The sequence below is a fragment of the Stenella coeruleoalba genome (assembly GCF_951394435.1).
Source record: "Stenella coeruleoalba genome assembly, chromosome: 6".
Classification (NCBI taxonomy): domain Eukaryota; kingdom Metazoa; phylum Chordata; class Mammalia; order Artiodactyla; family Delphinidae; genus Stenella; species Stenella coeruleoalba.
Window position 1 is genome coordinate 87,953,389 of NC_137151.1, and position 26,888 is coordinate 87,980,276.

General features: G+C 35.2%; 1 protein-coding gene across 9 annotated transcripts in view; it reads right to left on the reverse strand.

Annotated features, from left to right (window-relative positions):
• The window catches only part of LOC307187471 (uncharacterized protein), a 1,029,543-nt gene that overhangs the window by 418,452 nt on the left and 584,203 nt on the right, over positions 1 to 26,888 (reverse strand). The window contains exon 9 of one of the 9 annotated variants that reach the window (XM_079923579.1): positions 18,773 to 18,798. The exons of the other annotated variants lie outside the window; for them this stretch is intronic. The gene's annotated coding sequence lies outside the window, so the exon portion shown is untranslated. Of the gene's footprint in view, positions 1 to 18,772; positions 18,799 to 26,888 lie in introns of those variants that run through there. 9 annotated transcript variants of the gene reach the window in all.

The window sequence follows — 26,888 nt, forward strand, 5'->3', positions numbered from 1 at the left end:
ATAGTGTGCATGACATGTTAAATATGGTAGTTTGGGGAGTTTTCATTATCAGTGTTAATGAGTATGTTTGTTGAACACATAAATATTTGATTTTCCAAAACACAGTAAGAAAAATATATTAGTTTGTGAAAACTAGTATAGCTTCATACAACATTTTTTTCTCTCTCTTAAAAAATTTGTCAGAATAGTGCAAAAGGTTTAAAAGATCCTATAAAGTCTGTCCTGATTTTAAAAATGAGATTTCTGCTGGAAATATGATATCTTATATTAGTTTTCTATTGCTGCTGTAACAAATGACCACAAACTTAGTGACTTAAAACAACACAACTATATGTTACAGTTCTAGATGTCATTAGTCTGACAAAGGTCTCACTGGGCTAAAATTAAGGGGTTAATAGGCTCTGGGGAAGAATCCATTTCCTTGCCTTTTTCAGTTTCTAGAGGCTGCCAGCATTCCTTGGTTCGTACCTCCCTTCCTCCATCTTTAAGGCCAGTAAAGTTGAATCTCTGACTTTTCTTTCTACGGTCATATCTCTTTCTGACTACATCCAAGAAAGGTTCCCTGCTTTAAAGGACTCACATGATTAGAGTGGTCCCACTGGAAAATCCAAGATAATCTTTCCATCTCAGTTCCTTAACATTGGTCGCATATGCAAAGTCTCTTTTACCATGTAAAGTAACATATTCAATTTCTAGTTCCAGGGATTAGAATACTCACATCTTGGGAGGGGTGGGTGTGAATCATTCTTTTCATTTATGTTTAAAGCACTGTAGTTTATATGCATGCTTGGAAAATATTACTTATCAATGGCAGTATATAGCAGAAAAATAAAGTCTTGGTAGATCTACAGGTTTTAACTGGCGTGTGTGTGTGCATGCGCACTCACCATGGAGGGTGACATAGAATTTAACAAAGACACATGACTAATATGAATTAAATGAAAAAAAACTAATTTCCTATGATATTTTTAAGCTCATTCTCTCACTGCTTCCAACTTTAGATTATAATTGTAGGGTAACTATATCATCTAACTTAATTTTTTACCTCAAATTATTTTCATTTTTACTGCAACCCATTCATTTAGTACAATTTCTTTTCAATAACATTGATGACTGTAAACATGAAAGCCTTATTTGGTTTTATAAATGAAGCAAAACAAATATAAATAACCTATCTTACTTGAAAGGATTTTCTCTTCTTAATTGAAAACAAATGGAACCTAAGCAAATGAATGTTTAATCTTTCATTCCAATACAAAGGTTATTAGTTAGTGCAAGTGTGTACATGGTTATAAAGAGAAGAAACAAGCAGTTGATTAACTTTGGAAAAGTCTAAGCTTGACAATTTGAAATATCAATAAGAAGAAATAAAGAATTGCATTTTAAGCAGTTCAGAATGTTTTTAAATGAATTTCTCAGTATCTGCTTATGGCTGTGTGGGTTTAGTAAAGAATGAGTATATCTACTTGTGAAGGGCTCTTTATCTGATGTTTTTCTAAGGGTTTTTCTAAGAACATAAAGTGACTTCCTATTTAAATGAAACAAAGTAATGAAAAGGATTTAGCAAACCCTTGTCAAGGACAATATGTTCATGCTGTAATTCTTTTAAGAACTACCTTATTATTTGCTGTGACAAATTTCAGAAGCTATTAAACTGTTTTTCACAGTTCTAACTTTATTTTTCTCTAACTGGATACATTTATATCTTGAACCCCAATATTGCCAGATGGTTAAAACTTAACCCAAATCAAGCTATTCACTTATATTAAAATTTAAAATGTATTAGTGAAGACTGCATATGAGTCTTCCTGCACCGTATGAGTGTATATACATTTCAGGGTCTTATGAGCATCAGGGAGAGGTGAATGATCTTTGGTTGCCTGATGCATACTAAGATCTGAGGCATCTTTCACAGTCACAATTTGGACTCAACCAGACAGCTCAAAGGATATGCTTTGAATTTGTCTCAGGTCCATCTCCTTAGGAACTCTGTGCAGCTGACTATTGCTACACTACTTTCTACAATGTGCTGGGAGTTTTCCACCTCCCAGAGCTCCAGGTGTGAAGGAAAGCCTATGTTTCCTCTCTTCTCAAATCCCCTACCCATCTGTGTATTTTTCACCCCGGGGATTTGTGTTCTCTTTTTAGCCTGTTTGTTTTTGAATTTATTTTTTATTGAGGTACATTGGTTTACAACATTGTATTTTTACTTCTGTATATGCTACAACATGCTCACCACCAAAAAGTCAGTTTCCATGTTTCACCATACAGTCGATCTGCTTTACCCATTGCTCCCTACCTGCCCGCCCCTTCCCCTCTGGTGATACTACTTTGTACTCCGTATCTACATGCTTGCCTTTGCTTGGTTTGTTCACTTATTTCGTTTATTTGTTTGTTTGTTTGTTTTTTCTTTTGTGGTATGTGGACATCTCACTATTGTGGCCTCTCCTGCTGAGGAGCACAGGCTCTGGACGCGCAGGCTCAGTGGCCATGGCTCACGGGCCCAGCCACTCTGCGGCATGTGGGATCTTCCAGGACTGGGGCACGAACCCGTGTCCCCTGCATCGGCAGGTGGACTCTCAACCACTGCGCCACCAGGGAAGCCCTGTATGTTTGTTTTTTATATTCCACATATGAGTGACATCATATGGTAATCGTCTTTCCCCATCTGGCTTATTTCACTTAGCACAATGCCCTCGAGGTCCATCCAAGTTGTCCCAAATGGCAAGATTTCATTCTTTTTATGGCTGAGTAATATTCCATTGTATGCATGTATGTTTATACACACACACACACCCCCCGCATCTTCATTCATTCATCTATCGATAGACACTAGGATTGCTTCCGTATCTCGGCTATTGTAAATAATGCTGCTAAGAACTCTTGGGTGTATATATCTTTTAAGGTGTATTGTCAAAAAGAATCAGTAAAATAATATGATTAATAAACTGTGATCAAAGCCAATACCTCAAAATGTTACAAACAACAGTCTGGGTTTATGACACAGACAAGTTGCAGAGTTGCTCTGAGAAAAGCTTTCTCTTAAGTGCGATTTTATTTTGTTAGTCTCATTTGCTGAATAATCTATCCAATTCCAGTGAAGAAGTGAGATTTTTTTCCAGTCTTAGAAGCACTTTGCCTTGATCTGACTCCAGCTGGAGTACTGGGTTCAGAGTTGTTCCATACAGCGCCACAAGACAAGTTGTAAATTTCAGGAAGGCAGTTGCTAGCTAAAATAAGGTGGAGTTTTTCTACTATTGGAGCTGATTTAAGTGGAGGGAACTACGTTACAAAATATTAAATGCTCTAAGAAAATGCCCCAAATCATCTATTAAAACATTAAAGAGGGAATATTTGCACTGATTAAAAACTGGAGTAGATGAGCTCAGGCCACTCTGAATTCTAAGATTCTACTTAGTCATTCTATAAAACTTCTCATAAGAATATTTAAATGGTCTTGTGTTGATATTGATTTATCTCATCAAAGTTGGCCCAGGTACTCTTCACTTGATGGAAGGAGAGAATGGAGAATGAAAAAGAAATTTTATTTCCTGTACATCTCTAGACACCCTCACTACACAAATTCTTTATACAGTGTAATAAAATCTTCAAATGTGTGGTTTAAAGAAAACAAGTATACACAAGTCAGGGATTTAGGAAGCTTATGCTTATAATTTGAATTCGATTCTTCTGCAAATTTGTAGAATAAGCAATTAATTTTTGAGAAAGAAGAACAAAGTTAGAAAACTTGCACTACCTAATTACAAGTATTACTATAAAGTTACAACAATCAACACAGTTTTCAATTAAAACAAGAGTAGATATATAGGTCAATAGAATAAATCTAGAAATTAGCACACATACATATATATATCAAATTCATTTTTGATGAAATTGCCAAAGTAATTCAGTGAAGAAGATAGTCTAAATGGTGCCTGAACAATTGGGCATTTACACAGAAAAAAAAAAAAACACTTTATCATTTACTTCACATAATAAACAGAAATTAACTTGAAATGGAACATAAACCTAAATTTATGAGCTACAACTATAAAGCTGCTAGAAAAAAGTATGGGATAAAATTTTGTGGCCTATAGTTAAGCAAAGATTTCCTAGATAGGATACAAAAAGCACAAACTATAAAAGAAAAAATTGATAAATTGAATTTCATTAAAACTAAAATCTGCTCTTTATAAAACACTACTAAGAAAATGAAAAGACAAACCATAGACTGGAAGAAATATTTGCATAACACTTATGTAATAAAAAATTTGCATTTAGAATAGATAAAGCACTTTTACAACTCAACAATAAAAGACAAACAACCCAATTGAATAATGGATGAAAGATCTAAACAGACATTTTATAACAGAAACTGCACTATTAGCAAATAAGCCCATGAAAAGGTGCTCAAAATCGTTAATATTTAGGAAAAATGCAAACTGAAATCACAATAGGTCAGCACTCCATACCTACTGAATGGCAACAAACACACACAGACACACACACAGACATACACACGTGCATACATAATCCCTGACTCAATTAAGTTCTAGAAAGGATTCAAAGAAAGCAGAGCTCTCGTACATTGATATGGGGGTGCAAAATGATAAAGCCCCTTGAAAAATGTTTTGAAGTATCTTATCTAGTTAAACATACAGTTATCATACAATCCACTTTCAGTATTTACCCAAGAAATATAAAAACATATCTACACACAGACTCTTAGGTGAATAATGTTTATAGTAAGTTTATTCATATTTGTCATTGTTTAAAACAATTCAAATGTCCATTACCCAGGGGATGGATAAACATACAGTGGTTTATCCATGCAACTGGAATACTACTAATAAAAAAATAAATGATACTGAGCTCCATGAACTGTTTGTATATTTTGGAGATTAACCCTTTGTCTGTTGCTTCATTTGCAAATATTTTCTCCCATTCTAAGGTTGTCTTTTCATCTTGTTTATGGTCTCCTTTGCTGTGCAAAAGCTTTTAAGTTTCAATAGGTCCCATTTGTTTATTTCTGTTTTTATTTCCATTTCTCTAGGAGATGGGTCAAAAAAGATCTTGCTGTGGTTTATGTCAAAGAGTATTTTTCCTATGTTTTCCTCCAAGAGTTTTATAGTGTCCAGTCTTACATTTAGGTCTTGAATCCATTTTGAGTTTATTTTTGTGTATGGTGTTAGGGAGTGTTCTAATTTCATTCTTTTACATGTAGCTGTCCAGTTTTCCCAGCACCACCAATTGAAGAGGCTGTCTTTCTCACTGTATGTTCGTGCCTCCTTTGTCATAAATTAGGTGACCATATGTGTGTGGGTTTATCTCTGAGCTTTCTATCCTGTACCATTGATCTGTATTTCTGTTTTTGTGCCAGTACCATACTGTCTTGATTACTGTAACTCTGTAGTATAGTTTGAAGTTGAGGAGCCTGATTCCTCCAGCTCCGTTTTTCTTTCTCAAGTTTTCTTTGGCTATTTGGAGTCCTTTGTGTTTCCAACAAGTTGTAAAATTTTTTGTTCTAATTCTGTGAAGAATGCCATTGGTGGTTTGATAGGGATTGCACTGAATCTGTAGATTGCTTTGGGTAGTATAGTCATTTTCACAATATTGATTCTTCCAATTCAAGAACATGGTATATTTCTCCATCTGTTTATGTCATCTTTGATTTCTTTCATCAGTGTTTTATAGGTTTCTGAGTAGAGGACTTTTTTTTTTTTTTTTTTTTTTTTTTTTTTTTGCGGTACGCGGGCCTCTCACTGTTGTGGCCTCTCCCGTTGCGGAGCACAGGCTCCGGACACGCAGGCTCCGAGGCCATGGCTCACGGGCCCAGACACTCCACGGCATGTGGGATCTTCCCGGACCGGGGCACAAACCTGTGTCCCCTGCACTGGCAGGCAGACTCTCAACCACTGCGCCACCAGGGAAGCCCTGAGTAGAGGACTTTTGCCTCCTTAGGTAGGTTTATTCCTAGGTATTTTATTCTTTTAGTTGTAGTGGTAAATGGGGGGTGTTTCCTGAATTTCTCTTTCGGATCTTTTGTTGTTAGTGTATAGGAACGCAAGAGATTTATGGGCATTAATTTTGTATCCTGCATCTTACCAAATTCATTGCTTAGTTCTAGTAGCTTTCTGGTGGCATCTTTAGGATCTTCTATGTATTGTATCATGTCATCTGCCAACAGTGACAGTTTTATTTATTCTTTTCCAATTGTATTCCTTTTATTTCTTTTTCTTCTCTGATTGCCGTGGCTAGGACTTCCAAAAGTATGTGGAATAAGAGTGGTGAGAGTGGACATCTTTGTCTTATTGCTGATCTTACTGGAAATGGTTTCAGGTTTTCACCATTGAGAATGATGTTTGCTGTGGATTTGTCATATATGGCCTTTATTATGTTGAGGTAGGTTCCCTCTATGCCCATTTTCTGGAGAGTTTTTTATCATAAATGGGTGTTGTATTTTGTCAAAAGGTTTAAGGGTGGAAGACCTAAATAGACATCTCTCCAAGGAGGACATACAGATGGCCAAGGGGCACATGAAAGGATTCTCAACATCACTAATTATTAGAGAAATGCAAATCAAAACTACAATTAGGTATCACCTCACACCAGTCAGAATGGCCAAAAACAAAAAATCTACAAACAATAAATGCTGGAGAGGGTGTGGAGAAAAGGGAACCCTCTTGCACTGTTAGGGGAATGTAAACTGATACAGCCACTGTGGAGAACAGTATGGAGGTTCCTTAAAAAACTAAAACTAGAATTACAACATGACCCAGCAATCCCATTACTGGACATATACCCTGAGAAAACAATAATTCAAAAGGACACATGTACCCCAATGTTCATTGTAGCACTATTTACAATAGCCAGGACATGGAAACAACATAAATGTCCAACGACAGATGAATAGGTAAAGAAGATGTGGAACATATATACAATGGAATATTACTCAGCCATTAAAACGTACAAAATTGGATCATTTGTAGCCATGTGGGTGGACCTAGAGTCTGTCATACAGAGTGAAGTAAGCCAAAAAGAGAAAAACTAATATTGTATATTAACGCATATATGTGGAATCTAGAAAAATGGTACAGATGAACCTATTTGCAGGGCAGGAATAGAGATGCAGAAGTAGAGAACAGACATGTGGACACAGGTGGGGAAGGAAAGGGTGGGACAAATTGGGAGATTATGATTGGCATACATACACTACCATGTGTAAAATAGATAGCTAGTGGGAACATGCTATAAAGCACAGGAAGCTCAGCTCGGTGCTCTGTGATGACCTAGGTGGGTGGGATGGGGGGGTGGGAGGGAGCTCCAAGAGGAAGGGGATATACGTATACATATAGCTGACTTACTTCATTATACAGCAGAAACTAACACAACATTGTAAAGCAATTATACACCAATAAATAAATAAATGAACTACTGATACTTGCAACCGCATGAACAAATTTCAGAAATTTCTGCTAAGTGAAAGAAGCCACACAAATAAGCTGTACAGTGATGATTTCGTTTATATGACATACTAGAAAAGGCAAAATAGAGGAACAAAAATATCAAATAATGCTTGGGGTAGGGGAAGGAAAGGGAAGAAGGAAATTGACCACACTGGACATGAAAAAACTTTTTGGATTAATAGACATATTCTCCATTTTGATTGTGTTGGTGTTTCCATAATTTTATATGGTTCAAAGCTCATCAACCTAAGCTCCAAAAAATAAAAATTAGAAAAAAAATAATTTTACTGTATGAAAATTATACCTCAATAAACTTGTCTTCAAAAAAGCAAGCACACAGAAGATTTATGCTATCTATACAAAAACAATAATTGATAGAAATCTTATTTTGAGTAATGATAGGCTAGAAGCAATAGACTAATATCTTTAAGTACGGAGGGGAAATACGTATCAACCTATAATTTTAATAACCGCCTAAGCTATCATTTAAGAATGGGGTAAAATATGAACATTATTAGATAAATAAAAATGATTACAAATAAAACCCCAAGAGCGAATAAAGAACACGTCTTAATAAGAAGAAAATTAAATGGAAGAGAAAGGTGTCTATTGCAAGATATACATAAACAGAACACAGAAGGTGATAATAGAATGCAGGAAATGATATTAATATTATAAAGAGTAGAATTTTGAAATAAAAATTTAAATAAAGAAATATATCAATATTATAAATTGACGTGACATAATTTCTGATGAAAAACTGTCAAAATTGCTATACGTGCCAAACACATGCAGCAGAAAAAAATGAGAGTGTATTATCTCTTGCTGCATAACGATACTACCACAAATTTAGCACCTTGAAACGACACTTTTTATCTCACAGCTTCTGTGGGTCAGGAGGCTGGGCACAGATTAACTGAGTCATCTGTTTCCCAGTCTCAAAAAGCCATAATCAAGATGCTGACCAGGGATGGGTTCTCATCTGTAAGCTCAACTGAGATGAGATCACTTTCCAAGTTCATGTGGTTGTTGACAGCACTCAGTTTCCTATAGGTTGTCAGAATGAGGGCCTCACATTCTTGCCAGCTGTTGCTCTGAAGCCACCTCAGTCTCTGGCCATAGGAGCCTTTCCAACATGGTTACTTTCTTCTTCAAAGCCAGCAATGAAGTGTACCGCATTGAAAGATGGGCATTACAGTTTTATATAACATAACCAATTACCAATAATCATACACATCCTATCATCTTTGACATATTCCATAGGTTAGAAGCAAGCCACAGATCCCACCCACACTTAAGAGGAGGGGATAACACAAAAACTTGGACAACTGAAGAGAAGGATCACGTAGACCACCTTAGTGTCTGTTTGCCACAAAGAGTGAGTAGACATACTATAAACAAGTTGATGCATCTAAATAAACATTGACTAATTTGGGCGGGTTAAGTACAAAAGATAACACAACATTAAAATGGTAGATCTATGATATATGCAAATGATTAGATTATGAATGATAAAAAGGAGATGGCAGAGGGTTGAACATGTTAAGATTCCCATTTTTTTTAGGAGTCAAAGGATATGCTGATTTATACGAGGATAACAACAAAATAGAGCAGAAAATAATATACAACTTCAAAATCATTAGAGAAAAAAATAATTTATTTCTGACCCATGAGCAGAATTAAAATTAAAATCAGATGCTATTTTATTGTAGTAGATTAATAGTAAAGTGAGTAAAAGTGGGATTTTGAGAAAAATATTAAAAATGCTTCTAGTGGGCTTCCCTGGTGGCGCAGTGGTTGAGAGTCCGCCTGCCGATGCAGGGGACACGGGTTCGTGCCTCGGTCTGGGAGGATCCCACATGCCGCAGAGCGGCTGGGCCTGTGGGCCATGGCCGCTGAGCCTGCGCGTCCGGAGCCTGTGCTCTGCGGCGGGAGAGGCCACAGCAGTGAGAGGCCCGCGTACCGCAAAAAGAAAAAAAAAAAAAAATGCTTCTAGTGACTTTTAAAAATTATAGAATTTTAAACCTGGAAAAATTTACTACCCATAAAATTGGTCTCCTTTATCTTGCACAAAAAGAATGTCAGAGACTACAGAAGTATGATTTGCCTGAGGTCAATATAACTTTTGTAATAATTCCATTTTTTCAAATAATTTATACCATATGTTTGCTTAAAAAGAACAGTGTTTTATAACATCATATATTTCTTACTTAAAAATGTTTTTCATTTTCCACAAATTATTTTTCATTGCCAATTTGGTTTACCATTTAAATTATAAATTAAAATTTTAATTTAGCTAAAAATAGTCCTATTTTGTTTACCTGTGATTGTTGTCACAAACTATATTATCATTAAAACTGTGGAAATATACTTGATAGGCAAATGATATGTTCTCAATGCTTTCAACGTGGATAGCATTTGAAGTAGACCTCATTCTCAAAGAGGATAAAGTAGAATTTTTAAAAATCTGATTTGTGAGGTGTACAGTGTATAGACTACTGAAAGCAATGATTTGGAAAATACCCATATCAATATTCTGAGTGCAAATTTAAGAGTTATTAGAAAACCATCATATATTATGCAGTATTACCATGCTTCCAAAGATAATGAAAGGTTGCCTGAAAATTTTGACATTAGCTAGTAAAACACACAACAACAACAACAACAAAACTTCCAGGAACAATTAGTCCAATAAAATCCCTTTTTGTGCTTCAACTATTCAGTAATGAGATGTTCAAGTTTTAATCTTTTAAGCACAATGTTTGCTGATTCCACCTCACCCCCTTGTGAATAGGTACTGCTATTTATTCCCCATTACCAAAATAGAAAAGAAAAGCTGCCTGTAAAATTTATGTTCTCCTCAAAGACCTAAGTGTCGTGTAAGAAGGAAAACTTCAAAAATCTGGATTTGATAAGCATCTATCTGAAATAAGGAATTAAATATAAAGTACATGTATTTAAGAAAAGGCTATTTCTGATATGAGTAGTACATAGGGAGGAATCAGAAGCAATTCAATTTTTATGACAAATCTGCATGATGCTTACATATTATGGGCAATATTTAATGTCATTCCAGTTTCAAGAAAATGACATCAAAACTATCGTTGAAATGGTTGGACCTTAGAGGAGTTTCTTTAACTTTTGTGTCAATACACAACTTAATTTTTTTTATTATCTTGTTTCTGTATGGATGGGTTTTATAATATCTAAATACATTAATATTTTAATAAACCATTAGAAATACATTTATAGCAAAATTGGTAAACATCTATTATCATTAATATTATATTTATATATATATATATATAAAATTGGCTAATGCTTTAATGGGCTTTCGCTCCAGAAAACTTCTGATAGCACTGCTTTACTCATTAGTCGGTAAATAGCAGGAGGCAAATTATTTGTAACACATGGACCCTATTTCCAGGGCCATATCATACTTAGAAAGATACTATAACATTAATAAAAGCAATACCTTACATTTTATGGAAATTTACTGTGAAAAAAAAATACTTACACACATACTTTATTTCTAATCGTCTATGTTTTTAAGAACACAATACATGTTTGCTATTTTGTCAGAGGGATTTTTGGAAGACTCTAGTGGCAATGGATTCCTTGGGGATGATTACTTATTTCACTTTCTTTTCTGATTTTCCTCATCTAATTAGAAATGAAGTTACCTATATTAAAATATGTATGTGCAAACAAATTACCCTCCTTACTTTATACGTTATTTGTGTAAATCAGACTGCTTGTGGACACAGCGTGACTACAAGCTGACTAGGAATGGGGAGGAAACAGCATCCTGAGGGTGAGGAATGCCTGGTGCCATAGTCAGTTAGACAAAGCTTTGGAGTCATGCTCTTCTCTCTCCTTCAGCATGTCCAGACTGGATCATTGCCTCTTCAATTGCATCTGCAGGACAATATGACAGCAAAGCCATCCCAGCATGTATAGTGATTGGCGTCTTAACATCAGGAATTCACCAGAGCCAGTACTGGGATAAATTTTGGATTACAACAGGTCCAGAGTCATCATCCCACCCCCATCTTCCTTCATACCTTGAATGCAAGGCAAATATAAAAGGAGGGAGGAAAGAACTCAAAGAGAATGTATAGAAGAATACATTAGAATAGAAGGCAATAGAAGGCAGAGAAACAGAATTGTTGCTGACAAGGCAATAAAGAATGGTGGTCAAGCACAATTATAGCGCTCTACGCTCTTTCACCTGCAGTGACAGCATCTGCTAGGCCCTAGGCTTTGTTCCCAGCATGCAATACACACTACCAGCCAACTGAATTGATTCCATTAGAGGAATACATCCTCGAAGGCGAAACTAACATAGATCTGAGGTGTTCTCTAGTGATTAAGGAAAGATAACAAGGAGAGAGGAAGGAAAGGAGGAGAATTGAGACTGAGGAAAGAAGGGTTGGGAAAAGATAAAACAAAAGAGAAGAAAGGGAGAGAAATGCATAGATGGTGGGAAGATGAATGAACGTGGGGACAGACTGAGAGAAGGGTAGATTAATGGAGGCATAAAAAGGGAGAGACATTGAGGAGGAACAGAGAAAGTAAAGATGGAGAAAGGTCGTGATTGCATCTAAGGTGAGAATATTACTACAATTAATGTTCTCTAATAATATATTTCTGTTCACTAAGACATTGGGCATAAGCATATACTGTCCTCAGTTATCAGTACATGTTAAAGTATTAATTTGCTCTTCAGTAATTTTAAAAAGATAATTTCTACTCAGAGAATTATATTATATACTCATATCTAAAATGTACCATTTAATTTTAGGTAAAACTTCACTTTCTGTTGAAATTCTAAAAAGTTTACATTGATGTATGATTGACTAAGTATATGTTTTTAAAAATAAATGATTTTAAATGTGAAATTAACTTTTTAAACTTCACTATTTCTGTCATTTACAAACATAGACTAAAAGTGCTTTTGACATTTGAAAGTTGTCAGATTGTCTTATCCTGTTTTTTAGATAAATGCTACTTAGTTCATAACTATTGGAGTCTACATTTAAAGTAAGTATTTATAGCATTGCACTAAACACTTTTTCTTTCTCAAACAAAAACAAGTTTTAAGTTCTAATAGGTTTCAAAGTCTAATAATATTCAATAAGAATATTGTGGCAGATTGCTTTAGAATTCCTCACATTTTTCTGTATCCAAGCCTTCTGCTTTGTCATTACTGTACAAAGTTCCTCCAACTACAAGCAGAATATGTCTCCTGTCCTTGTAAATGTTGAGTTTGACCATGTCACTTACTCTAGCCAATGGGATATAAGCAGAAGTGCCCATTTCAAGCCTATGTCTTGGAGCTATCATATGTCTCTGCCGATCACTCCTGCACATCTGTCATGGCTAGTGCACTGGTTCAAGGAAGATGAGAATCATGTGAAGTGAATCTGAAATAACCTGAAGCTTAGAATCAAATCTACCTAAACACAAACCCAACCCCAGCTGACTAGGAATTCAAAGAATTTTGTTAACTGTGATGAAGATGATCCATAAAATTTCTCCTTAATCATAAGTTGTTAAACCCATTTCCTTTAAGGTAAAGAGCAAGGGGAAGGTGGTCACTATCGTAACTTCTGTTCAAAAGGTATTTAATGCACTAGTTATAACTAGAAATAGTAGTTTATATACAATATTTTCTTAGAATTAAAAAAAAATCTCTATATTCATGATCACTGATTTTTTTCTTATTTCTAATTTTTTAATCTGTTTCTCTCTTTCTCTTTCTCACCTTTGCACCTTCATTGTATTTCCCATAATTTTGTCTATTTTATTGGAATTTTCTAAGAAATAAATTTCAAGTTATTTATTAATTTATTTTACAACTTTCCTGTATTATATTTCTTAATATTTGCTTATTTTTTACTTCTGTGTTTATAAAACTTATATGCTTAACATATAAAACAATTTTGTCAGGATAGTCCATGATCATTAATTTTGTCTGCTTACTTCTAAGTATCAAGTTTTACATTTACATAATAAATAGCATGCAGTGGTGGTGTTTTATTTCTTGTTCTGAGGACTTATCAACATAGAATAGCATATAATGACATGTTTTCATGTAATAATTAATTGTTCAACACAATGCAGTATGTTCAGTTGTAAAAATATAGTACATATGGAAATAACACACCATTGTAAAGCAATTATACTCCAATAAAGATGTTAAAAATATATATAGGACACAATACTAAATATATATATATGATAGAAACATTTAAACAAACTGTGGCAATTATATCCAATTATCTTTCATTATTAATTCTGGTGACCTTAATATTTTAATTGGCTCATATTACATAGATAAATATAATCACATAGAAAAACTATATTTCTTAAAGAGAATCTGAATCAAATATGACCTCTGCAAAGCACTAAAAAAGTTACATCTAGTTATAATTCTCATTTATTAGTCTAAAGTCTTAAGGGGCTGAAGATATGTTATATGATGGTGTTATAACTCGTTTCCCACTTGTGAAACACAGTGTTTGAACTGGAATAATATCTAAGATCCCTTATAACTCTAATTCTAGGTACTTATTGGAGGTAGTTAAAAATATGTCTCTAAAAAAATGTGAAAGAATTTGGTTGATCTCAAGTGGATTTTCTTAGTGTGAGCCTTTCAATCACAAAGATAGTGGATAGGGTAAGAGAGAGGAAGCAGTCTGAAGAATGAAGGTGTAAGCCGTTTAGTGAGAGTTCAGCAATTCACACCAGTTTATTTTAAGAGTATGAGATGTAAGACTCAATCTTTTGTCTTCACCAAGATAAAATGACTTCATGAAAATGCCTAGTATAATTCACATAAGACAAAATCAACAGTTTTGCATTGTTTTACTTAACTATGAGGATGCAGAAAAAGCCAGAAATTCTGTTTGATTTGTCCCAGTTCTGCACCAACCTATAATTTATTGATGGAATAGTAGGCATACAGAAAGTTCATGTCCAAGGTTGATGTCTTCAATGGCTCATATATTACAAGAGAATACAGTGATGATTTCAAGCTATAACAGACGAAAGGGATATGACTAAAATAAAGAGCTTCTCTAAAGAAGTTTTTCAACTAAAATCTTTCATGTAAGATAGAATACTTCCAGAATCCAATGCCTTTGCGAGTACTATCATTTTCACTGTACAGGAATACAAATAAATTATATATTTTTTCAAGCTCTTACTACCTGTTCTGCTCAAGCAGAAAGAAAGTTTTCCAGCCTCTGAACATGACAACTATTGCCCACTGAAGCCAAACCCATTGGTTGGTGACTCTCAATTCTTATGTTTTCAAAGTGTCTTTTCTCTGAAAGTTAGAGATGGAAGCCAAGGGCAAGAGGGGAGAAAAGAATGTGGAATTGGGCTTTATAGAGATCAACATTCCTAGGGCAGGTGGCCACCTGTGGGTATGTAGGTAGGATTCTAAAAACCTTTCAATGAAATTGATAGAAAATAGAGATGCACATGATTTCATAAACTCTTTGATGCTGAGTCTATCAGAAGAAATAAAATGAAAATCTTCCACTGTGATATTTTATGCTTTCAGTGGCCTAACTTTATGAGAAAATTAAAGTCATAGGAAAATATATCAAGTTAAATATAAATGGAACACCTGGATGGAAAAATGTTTATAAATGGCTTACTGCCTTAACTCTAATAACATGAGCAGAACTAGTATAATCATGTTCAGTGGTAATATGGAACCATATGTGGTCAAGTAAAATACAGGACAAATATACAAATACATCTGCTGCTACAGATTTTTGGCCTTTTAACAATCGTAGATGGCTATTCAAATAATTCTGGAATTATCATATGCTCTCAGAATGATATGTTATCTAACTAATAGAATTCATACTGAAAATATACATATTTAAACTTTTTTCCACTTGTTATACTTAAAACAAGCTGTTTTTTCTTATTTCAAATCCTCTGATCAAATCATCCTTTTGCATAATGCATTTCTTTTCTACCTTCAGTTTAACATCAATTTTAATGCTTAATAACAAATAAGGCAAACAATACTCTCTAGCTCTACTAGAATCTTCACGGTATTTTGTGATAATTTGTGTGCTGCTGCAAAATCAAACAAAACATTCAGCAAAAATTAACGTTTAAACAAACTGTATAAAAATAATGGAAAACAAAGCAATTTTGGAATAAAACTTATTTCAGGATATTAGTCTAAACAATTTACTTAAAATTTGAAGAATAATAATAACAAATCTCTTCAAATAAAAGACTCTAGAATTCAGAATTATACTGCTGTTTTAATTCACAGGCAACATCAAAATAAATTAATTATTCAAACAATTTATTTCAATAAAAACAAAAATGTAAATGCTTGTGGCTTTTAGGTGGTTTTTGTTAACTGTGTTTGATGTTCTAACTTTGATTAAAGTTGCCAAGTATTTGAAGTAGTCACTAAAATCCCAAGACTTATAAAACATATTTTTGAAGAAAACTGTTGGGTTGGTAGAAAACAAAAAACTACTTTAATTACTTTAGTCATGCATGGCAATGTTCTCTGATATACACACATAAAACATAATACAAAAATTAAAAGTGGATTGACTAGTAAAAGCTGTAGGTTTTAACATGATCTTGGACACTAAACAAAAATGAATTCAACTTAATTTGCATCATTTATTTTATGGTGACCATTATATTTCCTCATTCTATCCCAGATGGCAGCAGCAGCTTGGGAGATTACAAACCTACAACTTCTCATCTTAAATACCTGTGTTTGGGACTTCCCTGGTGGTGCAGTGGTTGGGAATCTGCCTACCAATGCAGGGGACACAGGTTCGAGTCCTGGTCCGGGAAGATCCCACATGCCACGGAACAACTAAGCCTGTGCATCACAACTACTGAGCCTGCGTGCCACAACTACTAAAGTCCGCATGCCTAGAGCCCGTGCTCCGCAACAAGAGAAGCCACCTTGGTGAGAAGCCTGCGCATCACTATGAAGAGTAGCCCCCGCTCACCACAACTGGAGAAGGCCCATGCGCAGCAATGAAGACCCGATATGATGCAGCCAAAAAAAAAAAAAAAAAAAACACCTGTGTTTCTCTGGCCATAGAAGCTAGCTCAAGTGGAGCTCAGAACAAGCCAAAATAGTGAGTTTATGTTCTCAGGAATAACTCTCAGAAAGTAAAGACACAGGAGTTAATGGATCAATACCTCAGCCCCTTTGTCCCTTGGTAGAATAATTCTGAGGTGTGTCCTACACACAGACTCAGAGGTTTCTCATAAAGGTTTATCCCAGTTGCATATCCTGATCAGGAATGCAAACTTCCATTGTCTTCCCTCCCCCCCAGCCTTGACTCACCTCCCCACTTCCTATTCACCTCCTTGACATAATCTCTAGAATACATTCCTTGCACCCATCAGTATCTCTCATCCTAACACTCTCATCAGTGGTGCTTTGGGATGAGATACAAGGGAAAGGAGAAGCACTGGCATGTACCAGCTCAACCACCTGGAAGACAGAGTAATTAAAATGTTTGTATATTCCATTTTCCTTTTCAACTGCTTTTGTAAAACAAAACAATGTTCAACGTTCAGCTTCAGCAAACAGTTAACTCAAGACACACTATGAAGCCAGGAAACCTCCATGGTAGCATTTAAACATATTTATTTCTTGCAGCTAGAGCACAGATTGTACTGGCAATAAAGCTGAAAGTTTAGTTGTAAGAGTGATGAAATTACATAGGAGACATTCACAACCTAACGACTGTTTATGCTAAATTCAGGGCCTTAAAAGTGAAGTGAACGACTTATGTCCTGAGGACTAGGATAGGGATTGAATGGATTCACTTGAGCAGCTTAAACCCCTCAGATTTCCCTAATACCTCCAGGCTGGCAATAGCATCCCCTTCCCTTGCCAATGGAGACTACCTACCACCACCACCATTGCCTGGAGATAGAGGAAATGCCTCATCTGATATGAAGGCCTCGAAAGATAATGCTTGCATCAAGTGTCCCTTCTTCCTCTCATTATTTCCAGACCAATAACTACTGTCAGCGTTTAGCATAGCCTAAGTGGGGATCCTAGTTCAAAGAGAAATGGATTCTTAACCAAAAAGAGCTGCTGAGCCTGGCATATATCTACCAGCAGGAACCAAGAGAAGATATATAGGCATGAATGTTGAGGGCGCTGAACCAACAAAGGTAAAATTCAAGGCTGGTGAGCAGAGAGTTTATTGATAAGGAATCACTCTTTGAGTCTGAGTCTAACATCTTGGCAGGACTGGTGCAATGGTTCCTTTAAGTTTAGAGATGATGACATACTGTAGAGAATGAGGTAGAGTTGGGACTGCCTTGGCAGAGTATTAAGAATGAGATCAGAGGGCTTGATAAGTGAGAATACTAGAGGGGTGTTAATTATATGAGACTAGGGAATCATTTGGGTCCCTATGTTTCCAGATGGCCCAGAATACCTTTTCTTTACTAAAGTGATATCATATGCACTGGTAAGGACAGCGTCAGCAGTTCTGAGAATCTCAGTAGGACTTTCTTCCATAGACCAGGTAGAACATGCTTTCTTGGAACCATTCATTTCTTTCAATGGGGTAATAGGATTCTGGAGTAGCATAGGCCAGATAGTGGTGCTTAACTATCAGAGGCAAGGCTGACATTCTTTGAATAAAAAACTGCAAGGTAAGAAAAGGCAATGTGTTTCATGACCTACAGGCAACTGTGGCAATGGCTAATATATGGTTGTTTCCCAGGGGCAGAATGCATGGGCAGCCAATGAGGTATTTCCTGGCTTATAAAACTAGTGTGATCAACAGTGGGTAAGCTGAACAACGATGTCAGCTTTTACGATGGAAAACTATTATTCCTATCCTTATTTTTATATTTAAGCCTATCAATTGAAGCAGAAACCAGATGTCCTTGTGCAGGGATCCTATAATGCCACGGATAGGCTTAGCAAGAAAAACTCCAACAAGGAAATATTAGGAACTTTAAAAACTGGACAAATTTTAGATATAATAATAATTATTGTATAATAAAAGAAAACTCTGGATCAATCTATATCAATAAAAAACAGGAAAGAAAAGAAGTTAGAATATTAAAAGAACCTAGAGAATACCTGTATGGCTGAGGAAAGCCTGGAATAAGATGAAAAAGGTAGGGTTGAAATCATGCAGACCTTTCCATGGGATGACAAAGAGGTTTGTTGGTATTTTAAGAACAACTGGAAGGTAATCAGCAAATAAACAAATGACCCGAATTACATATTAAAATATTACTCACGGTGCTGAGAATATTTTGTACTTTTGGAACAGGGAAGATCTTCCTAAGGATAATAAAAAAACAATAAGCCCTAAATAAAGACAAACAATGTTTGTCTTGTTATTTTTTAAATTTCTATATTCTACAAGCTAGAGAAAATTTTAAAAATGATTGATGGAAATCAGGGAGCTCTAGAAAACTAACTAAAGAGCAAGATTTATTTATCCTTCTTAGTGCACAATAGCTGTAATGAATGAGGTTCTACTATTCTTTACAAAACTTTACTCACAAAAGTTTTGATTTTGTATTTCGGTGCCCCATTTTGGGAAGATGTTTTGGCATTAACTGTCAAAATAAAAACTAAGCTTTTCACTCATTCAGTTGGTTTCAATGAATAGTCTCTAGAATTTTATTTCAGTTTTGGATATACCAATAAGGATTCAATTAGAGAAGCATAACTGCTATGAGTGATACAGAACTTCATGTAGATACAAAGGAATAATTATAGGATTAGACTTTAAACAATTATGGGAGCTGATGGAGTAGTCTGTGAGGCTGTTGGCTCTGGATCTAGTATGAAGCCTGAAGTGGTTACTGAACAGTTAGACTAGTAAACAGCAAGTATGGTTGGGAGAAGCGCTAAGAACCATAGTGTCCACTGGAATTTACTAGGAGTGGGATCCATGAGGACAGCAAGAACCTAAAATGAAAAACTGGAATCTGTGTTCCTTACAATCTCCAGACTTCATGCCATAATTAACCTGAAGAAGAAGCTGGCACTCTTTGCCACAGAGCTGCAGCACACTTAGCCCAGGTTTGTAGAAATTAAATTAGGAGAGCTGGTGGTAGTTCTAGAATCTTTCCCAGAGCCATTAGGTAAGCTGGCAGATCAGCGATAACATAAGCAAGATGCTAGTCATCAGATGCATAGCTCCTTGATTCATTCTTGTCTTCCAAATCTTGCACAAGAAAAGGGATCCTGGAAACACCATTCCAGATTAGCTAAGCAGACACAGCACAAAGCCCCTACAATGATCATTTGTTTTTATTGTTTCTGTTTTTGTGTGTTGTTTTTTTTTGCTGGGGCGGGGCGTGGGTGGTGTTGGAGAAGGAAATTGCTGACCATTTTCCAATTCCCCTGACAGCATTGTATTGCCTTCCCTTGGCATAGAGTCTCTATCCAAGCTAAGCCAATCAAATGCTCCCTTAAATGAATCTTTAGCACAGGGGGAAAAAAAGTGTTGGGGATTTATTTAGTTTTGTTAAAATTTCTTTCTAATACATTCTTGTTCTAGTTCCTGCTCTGGAATTGCACTGATTACTGCTTTTCCTCCAAGCAGCTGATTGGCTTTATGGGCCTTCAGTAAACTTCTAATAAATTCCCTTTTACTTACTGGAGCCATAGTAGTTTCTATTGATTGAAAATAAAAAATCTTTAATAAATACAAGCTCACATGTGCACAACTATGAAAGCACAAGAATATGTATTAATTTCAGTACAGTTTGTAATAGTAGACAACATATATACCTAATAATAGAATGATTAAATATACTACACATATATTTAAGAGTATATATTAGTTTTATATATATATATATATATATATGTATTAGCAAACACACTGTCTATGTGAAATACAAAAACATGCATTTATTTCTCCTTCACAGGAATGAGTTTGCCTGTATGAGGAAAATCTCCGTTTTAGTCGGAGGATCTGTGGGTTGTTGAGATTCACTTCAGCTGTGGATCTGTTCCGTGTGAGTCATACTGGGATAAGTCAAAAGAGGAAGTGGCTCCCTAGGGTTTGCTCTCGTCATCATATTGGCAATAATTTACTGGAGTGAGCCCTACCACAAAAACACTTTTCAAGACTCTGCTCTTATGCATTAACATCCCAATGGCCAAAGCGAATTACATGGTCAAGAGACAAGAAAGTACATTTCATTCACCAGGAGGCCAGAGCAAGGTTTGCAAGCCTAAAATACTATTAGAGGAGAGTTAAGAATTAAGAATAATAGGGCTTCCCTGGTGGCGCAGTGGTTGAGAGTCCACCTGCCGATGCAGGGGACACAGGTTCGTGCCCCGGTCAGGGAAGATCCCACATGCCGCGGAGCGGCTGGGCCCGTGAGCCATGGCCGCTGAGCCTGCGCGTCCGGAGCCTGTGCTCCGCAACGGTAGAGGCCACAACAGTGAGAGGCCCGTGTACCGCAAAAAAAAAAGAAGAAAAAAAAAAGAATAATAATTCATCTAGAGAACACACTTGAGGATACGGGGAGGGGGAAGGGTAAGCTGGGACAAAGTGAGAGAGTGGCATGGACATATATACACTACCAAACGTAAAATAGCTAGCTAGTGGGAAGCAGCTGCATAGTACAGGGAGATCAGCTCGGTGCTTTGTGACCATCTAGAGGGGTGGGATAGGGCGGGTGGGAGGGAGGGAAACGCAAGAGGGAAGAGATATGGTGACATATGTATATGTATAACTGATTCACTTTGTTATAAAGCAGAAACTGACACACCATTGTAAAGCAATTATACTCCAATAAAAATGTTAAAAAAAAAGGAAAAAAATTCAAAAAAAAAAGAATAATAATTCAGTCTAGCAGAGACTACAATGAAATTTTTAAAAGTATAAAGTGTATTTACATATGCTGTCAGAGAAAGATCTCAAGGGTATGTAAAATGAAAGAAACAAGGTTCAGAAATACATGAATAAATTTATGTAATATGTGTATATATTTCCTTTCAGAATTATATAGAAATCTATACAAAATATGCATAGTTCTGTAAGTATGCCCCCTGACTGTAATTAGCTGTTACCTCTGCTGAGGACACAGGAGGGATTAGTGCTGCTTTGAAGGGGAGTTTAATTACATCCTTTGGTATTTGATTTGTACAAGTACAATTTTATAAGTGACTCTAAAAATTTTTAAATACAATGTCTCAAAAGGTACCCTTCAAATAGACTCTCTCTACTCTACTCTTATTTAACTAAGTCACAATGTCAATCAAGTGAGAATTGAGAGAAAATGATTACTCCGAAATCCTCAAGCTATCTCGGTCCAAAATCACATTTATTAACTTGTGGCTCCCAAGAAACATTCTCTTGGTGGCCATATTCCTAGGCCCTAGAACAAACAAGCTCAGTCATCTTACTCATTGAGACTTTTCATATATTCCCTATTTTCTCCTTATATAATATTTCTCATTTTACTCTTAATCCAGTTCCTAATTGTCATTCATCTGGATTTAAAAGGAAAAAAGAAAAATCCTTAACTGGATAGTTCATCCGCCTCTGCTCAGGCAAATGCTTTTTTTTTTTTTTTTTTTTTTTTTTGCGGTACGCAGGCCTCTCAGTGTTGTGGCCTCTCCCGTTCGGAGCACAGGCTCCAGACGCGCAGGTTCAGCGGCCATGGCTCACGGGCCCAGCCACTCTGCAGCATGCGGGATCCTCCCGGACCGGGGCACGAACCCGTGTCCCCTGCATCGGCAGGCGGACTCTCAACCACTGCGCCACCAGGGAAGCCCCTGGCAAATGCTTTAAGAACAATCATTTAATAATGTCAGATCATGACTGGAAGAAAAACACAATATGGCAAACTTTCATTTCTTCTATGTTATGTCTTTTTAAAATCAAATCTAATGGCTTAGTATTCAAACTGGTTAAAATTTGGTAGCTACATCTCTTTTCTACAAATTCGGTAATTATGCCTATTTTGTGCAAATCTGTTAAATAACCCCTCTGCTCTTCTGCTCCTTAGCATACTCTCCTTTTTAATCAGGTTTTTTTTTTTTTTTTTTTTTTTTTTTCTTATTGATGCATGAATATATCATGTGCCTTGCTTTAGGTTAGGGTCCTTTTTGCAAATTTGCTCTTTTTCCTTCCATGTAACCCAAACCATCTTTTAAGGCTCAAATTACGTTTTATTTGTTCCAAGAGACACTCCCGAATTCCAATGGTGGTGTGCTCTGTGGAGTGCAATTTGAGATTTGCCCTGCAATAACATGCTAGTCTTTGCTCTCAAATAAATTATAAACTCACTGCAAGTAAGAATCATGATTAAACCTCATCTATATTCCTCATGACGGTTTGAACAATGCTAATACTTAGTATATGCTTGATAAGATGTTATGGATCATCAATGGTCATACTAATCATTTACCCTCTATTAAACAAGGGTTCAAGTTGTAAATTGCCCCTTTGATGTTTTCTTGGGAAAACATATTTATACTCATGCAATGGACCAAACATCTGTAAATCATTCTCTTATCGTAAATCAACGTTGCTGCCATTCATTCAATATAAGTTAAGCTACAATAAAAAGAATTCCTAATGAAAAAACCAAATAAGTTGTTTTATATTCCTGACAAAAGAACAATTCCCTAGATTTCCAATAGCAAACAACTATTAAAGAAAGAAAAGATTTAGTGTAAAAGAAATCAATGCAATTTGTAAAATTTATGCAAGTCCTAATTATATGTTTCCTCTCTGAGAACTCTTCAACAAAGGGAATAAACTCAGAAATATTTCTAGATTTATTGTGTTTATGTGAGTTATATGTCAAATTATTCAACTGTATTCTTCCTTGGAAGAATCAATTAATATATTTAAAGATTCTCTTCTTTAGAAATGTTAAACATATTATATAATCCAGGTTATTTTCAAATATGCCTGTTTCTGAAGAATTGTTTTCCCTTTTCTCACTTGCAGAGCACTCTCTGTGGAAACATTTCACTTAAATTTCTAAACCTTTTCTACCTGACTCTGCTTATTTCCTTTCACTGACTTTGCACTGTTGTTATTATTGAAGTTATCCTTTGCAGGATTGTTTTGTCTCTCTTACTTCATTCTCCTTGAATCAAATTCACATTTTCTTCCCAGATATTTATCTGTCATTCTAGTTAAATTCCTTGACAGTGAACTAATCTATTTTGGTTTTAGTTTATATGATCTTTCCAGCAAATTGCAGTACTATTTATAGAAAAACAAGATAGTTGCAAACACCTTGCATTTTTTCCACAGGAACATACTCTGAGTATTGCTTTAGAGATAACTGCAAATGTGACCCAGCTGTTATCCATGTTTTCACTCCATCTCACATGTCATGAAATAATGAACAATTTATTAGACATGCCTTTTTCTCCCAGTGATAGCATTAGTGAGAATGTCCCAAAATGCATAAAACAATACTGTCTTCACATTTAGCAACAATGACATGAAAATCATAAAGGAAAGATTAATCATGCACCTAAAAATGTATACCTAGCCAGAAAGTCATATGTACTTTTCTAATGGAGTATTCTGGAAAAAAGGAGAATACTATTTGATAATAATTCTGGGTTACCTTGGAAATGAAAAGACCGTTTTATTCATGATTATCAGTCTATGGCAACTGTTGTATAAAGGTGAAAAGCAACCTGACAGATTCAGGCTGCCTCACAGCGTGTGGGCCCATTGGTGTAGCCTAACTTAACAAACCTGGATCAAGTCCTCAACTTTGTCAGCCTGGAAAGTCAATTTCACTTTTTCATCCAGGGGTATCTAGATACTATGAAACAAAACTATGCTAACAAAAACTGGTTTCTCTTGTCTTTTCTCCATTCTTCATGATCCAGTTACATTAACTTTCTCGTTGTTTACAAATGCCTAAGCACTCGTGATCCTGTGCCTTTTCTCATGCTGTTCCTTCTTTCTAAAATATCTCTCCCCATTTTTTCTGCTGAACAGACGCTTACTCGTACTTAAAAACCCAGCCCAAAATGTGAACCACTCTGAAATATTTTTCTTCTTCAGAAAGAGATATCCTCCCTATACTTGATTCTTCCCCAAAATGGTATCCATTACTTATTTACCATGTTGGATCATAATAGAGACTTGCTTCTGATACATAGCCTGGATATGTTCATTTATAAATAGAGTCTTATTATATTTACATTTTAACAATTAGAACAATAATTTTTCAATGACTTGAATTCTTCTCTCCTGTACTTAGCACACCAGTCTTTCTGGTATCAAGGTTCTGGCATATCAAATTAATTATCACGAGCATGCTTGGGCATTATGATCTATTGGGACCGGCACTAAATATGGGTAAGGCCCATAAAGGTCTACACAGAGTACCTAAAATGATTAATGATCAACCTGTAGAAATATTTACTGTATATTATTTGTAATGCAAAGGCGACAATCTGCTATTTGTCCATATGTCCCCAATACAGTAAATAACATAATCTATTGCTCTTCAGTGGAAATTTCTGCAATGACAGAAATGTTCTATCAGTGCTATCATAGCCACTAACTATATGTAGCTATTGAATACTTGATATGTGTCTAGTGCAACTAAACCAAATTTTTAATTTCATTTAATTTTAATTGATTTAAATCAAAATTTAAAAAGTCACATGTGGTTAGTAGCTAAAAAAGTGGACAGCAAAGATCTACAGATTCCACCTAATGTAGGTAAAAACACAGGATAGTACTAATTTGATACAAAATATTATCTCTTCTCAAAAATATATTTTGTAAAACGAGGCATCATCAGTAGATGTGTAAAAGCAGGGATCCAAGTAAAATGATAAACCCTGATATTTAGAGAAGTGAGAGTGCAAATCATTTAGCAACTACTGAATGTGAGTTATGTGTTAATCATCATATTGGGTAAGATATATGAAATACAGTATTTAAAAATACATATGAATAGCAATAGGGTCTTTTAGTTTGAGGCGTTCTCAATCTAAAAGAGAATAACTCTTTAGAAACAAATGCTGATTTTGAGGTTTTCTATATACTTATACACTATCCCCAATTTCTGTCAGAGCTCTTTGTTAATTTCTGTCCTGAAGTTTTCCATTAGGAGATTCTTTTCATTATATGGTTATTAAAGAAAATTATTTGGAGAAAAAAACCCTCAGATTGTACACACTAGTAAAGTAACAAAATTATTATTAGGAAGGAAGTCCTGAATTGTATCATAAATGCTAACAGAAGAAGAAAGTGTTTGTTCCCTTGCTAGTGTTAGTACATCTGAACACTTTAGATTGTATGATCTTTTTGAGATACCAGAGAAGATCACGTAGAATAACTTAATGGTTAATTCTCTGACAGTGGATCTAAATGTTTACAATTTTTAAAAATTTTCTCTGGAACATAACATATGGATATATCTGAGTAATTGAGTATGTTCTAAATTATGTAAAAATTGTTTAAAGAACAAAATACATATTGTTAATGTTTTAATTTATGTATAACAGAAACAGGCATAACAATTTCAATAAATACTGTTTATTTAACTTTAAAAATCCAGAGTAAATACTTTTCTATATAATTACACATTTATAAGCTTCCTTTGATGAAAGTATATGCATTTGCGTATTTGGATCTTTCTTCTAATTCTATTTTATAGTCTGCTAGATAAATCCTCTTATTCATTTGTTTCGGTAGAGCTTAAATAAAGGTCATTTAACCTGGCTCACCTTTCTTATCCTCCTGTGCTTTCCCATAATCCCTACTTCCATTGTAAAAGGATCATAGCTTCCTTCTCAATATTACCTTTTCAGTATGAGAAGAAATGTTAACATTTCATTAAACAAACCTGAGCCTATTAGACTTTAATTCACACTCTCTTGTGTTTTATTTCGTTTTTGTGTGTGTGAAAATTATTGAGTTTTCTTGTAAGCTTCAAACAATGTTACTGAACTTTCTGGCTATCAATTATTTGGTAATTTTGATATACAACTAATACAGAGCATAAATGTTAAAGTTTGATATTATGGTGGAAAGTTCTTCCAAAGGCAATGTTTTTAATATAATAAACTGAGATCTTTAAGTCATGCCTTCATCCCCTGTTGAATGCTCTGACTTCCTTTACAAGGCTAATTCTTGGTTAAATTGTTTTGCCAATATATAAAAGTTGTGTTGTTAACTTTTAAATATAATGTCCACAGGACACAATAAATAATTAAGTCAATTTTTTTTTCATTTTCATATAAGAAAGCAACATAATGCATTTTATTTGTGATACCTATAATGAGTTTCTTACTTGCTATTGTTGTAAGAACAAATATATGCTCTTACTCGTTGTTATAGAGACCAATATATGTGCAACTTCATTCGTTGAGATAATTTATTCACCATCCACAGTGTGAGCAATACT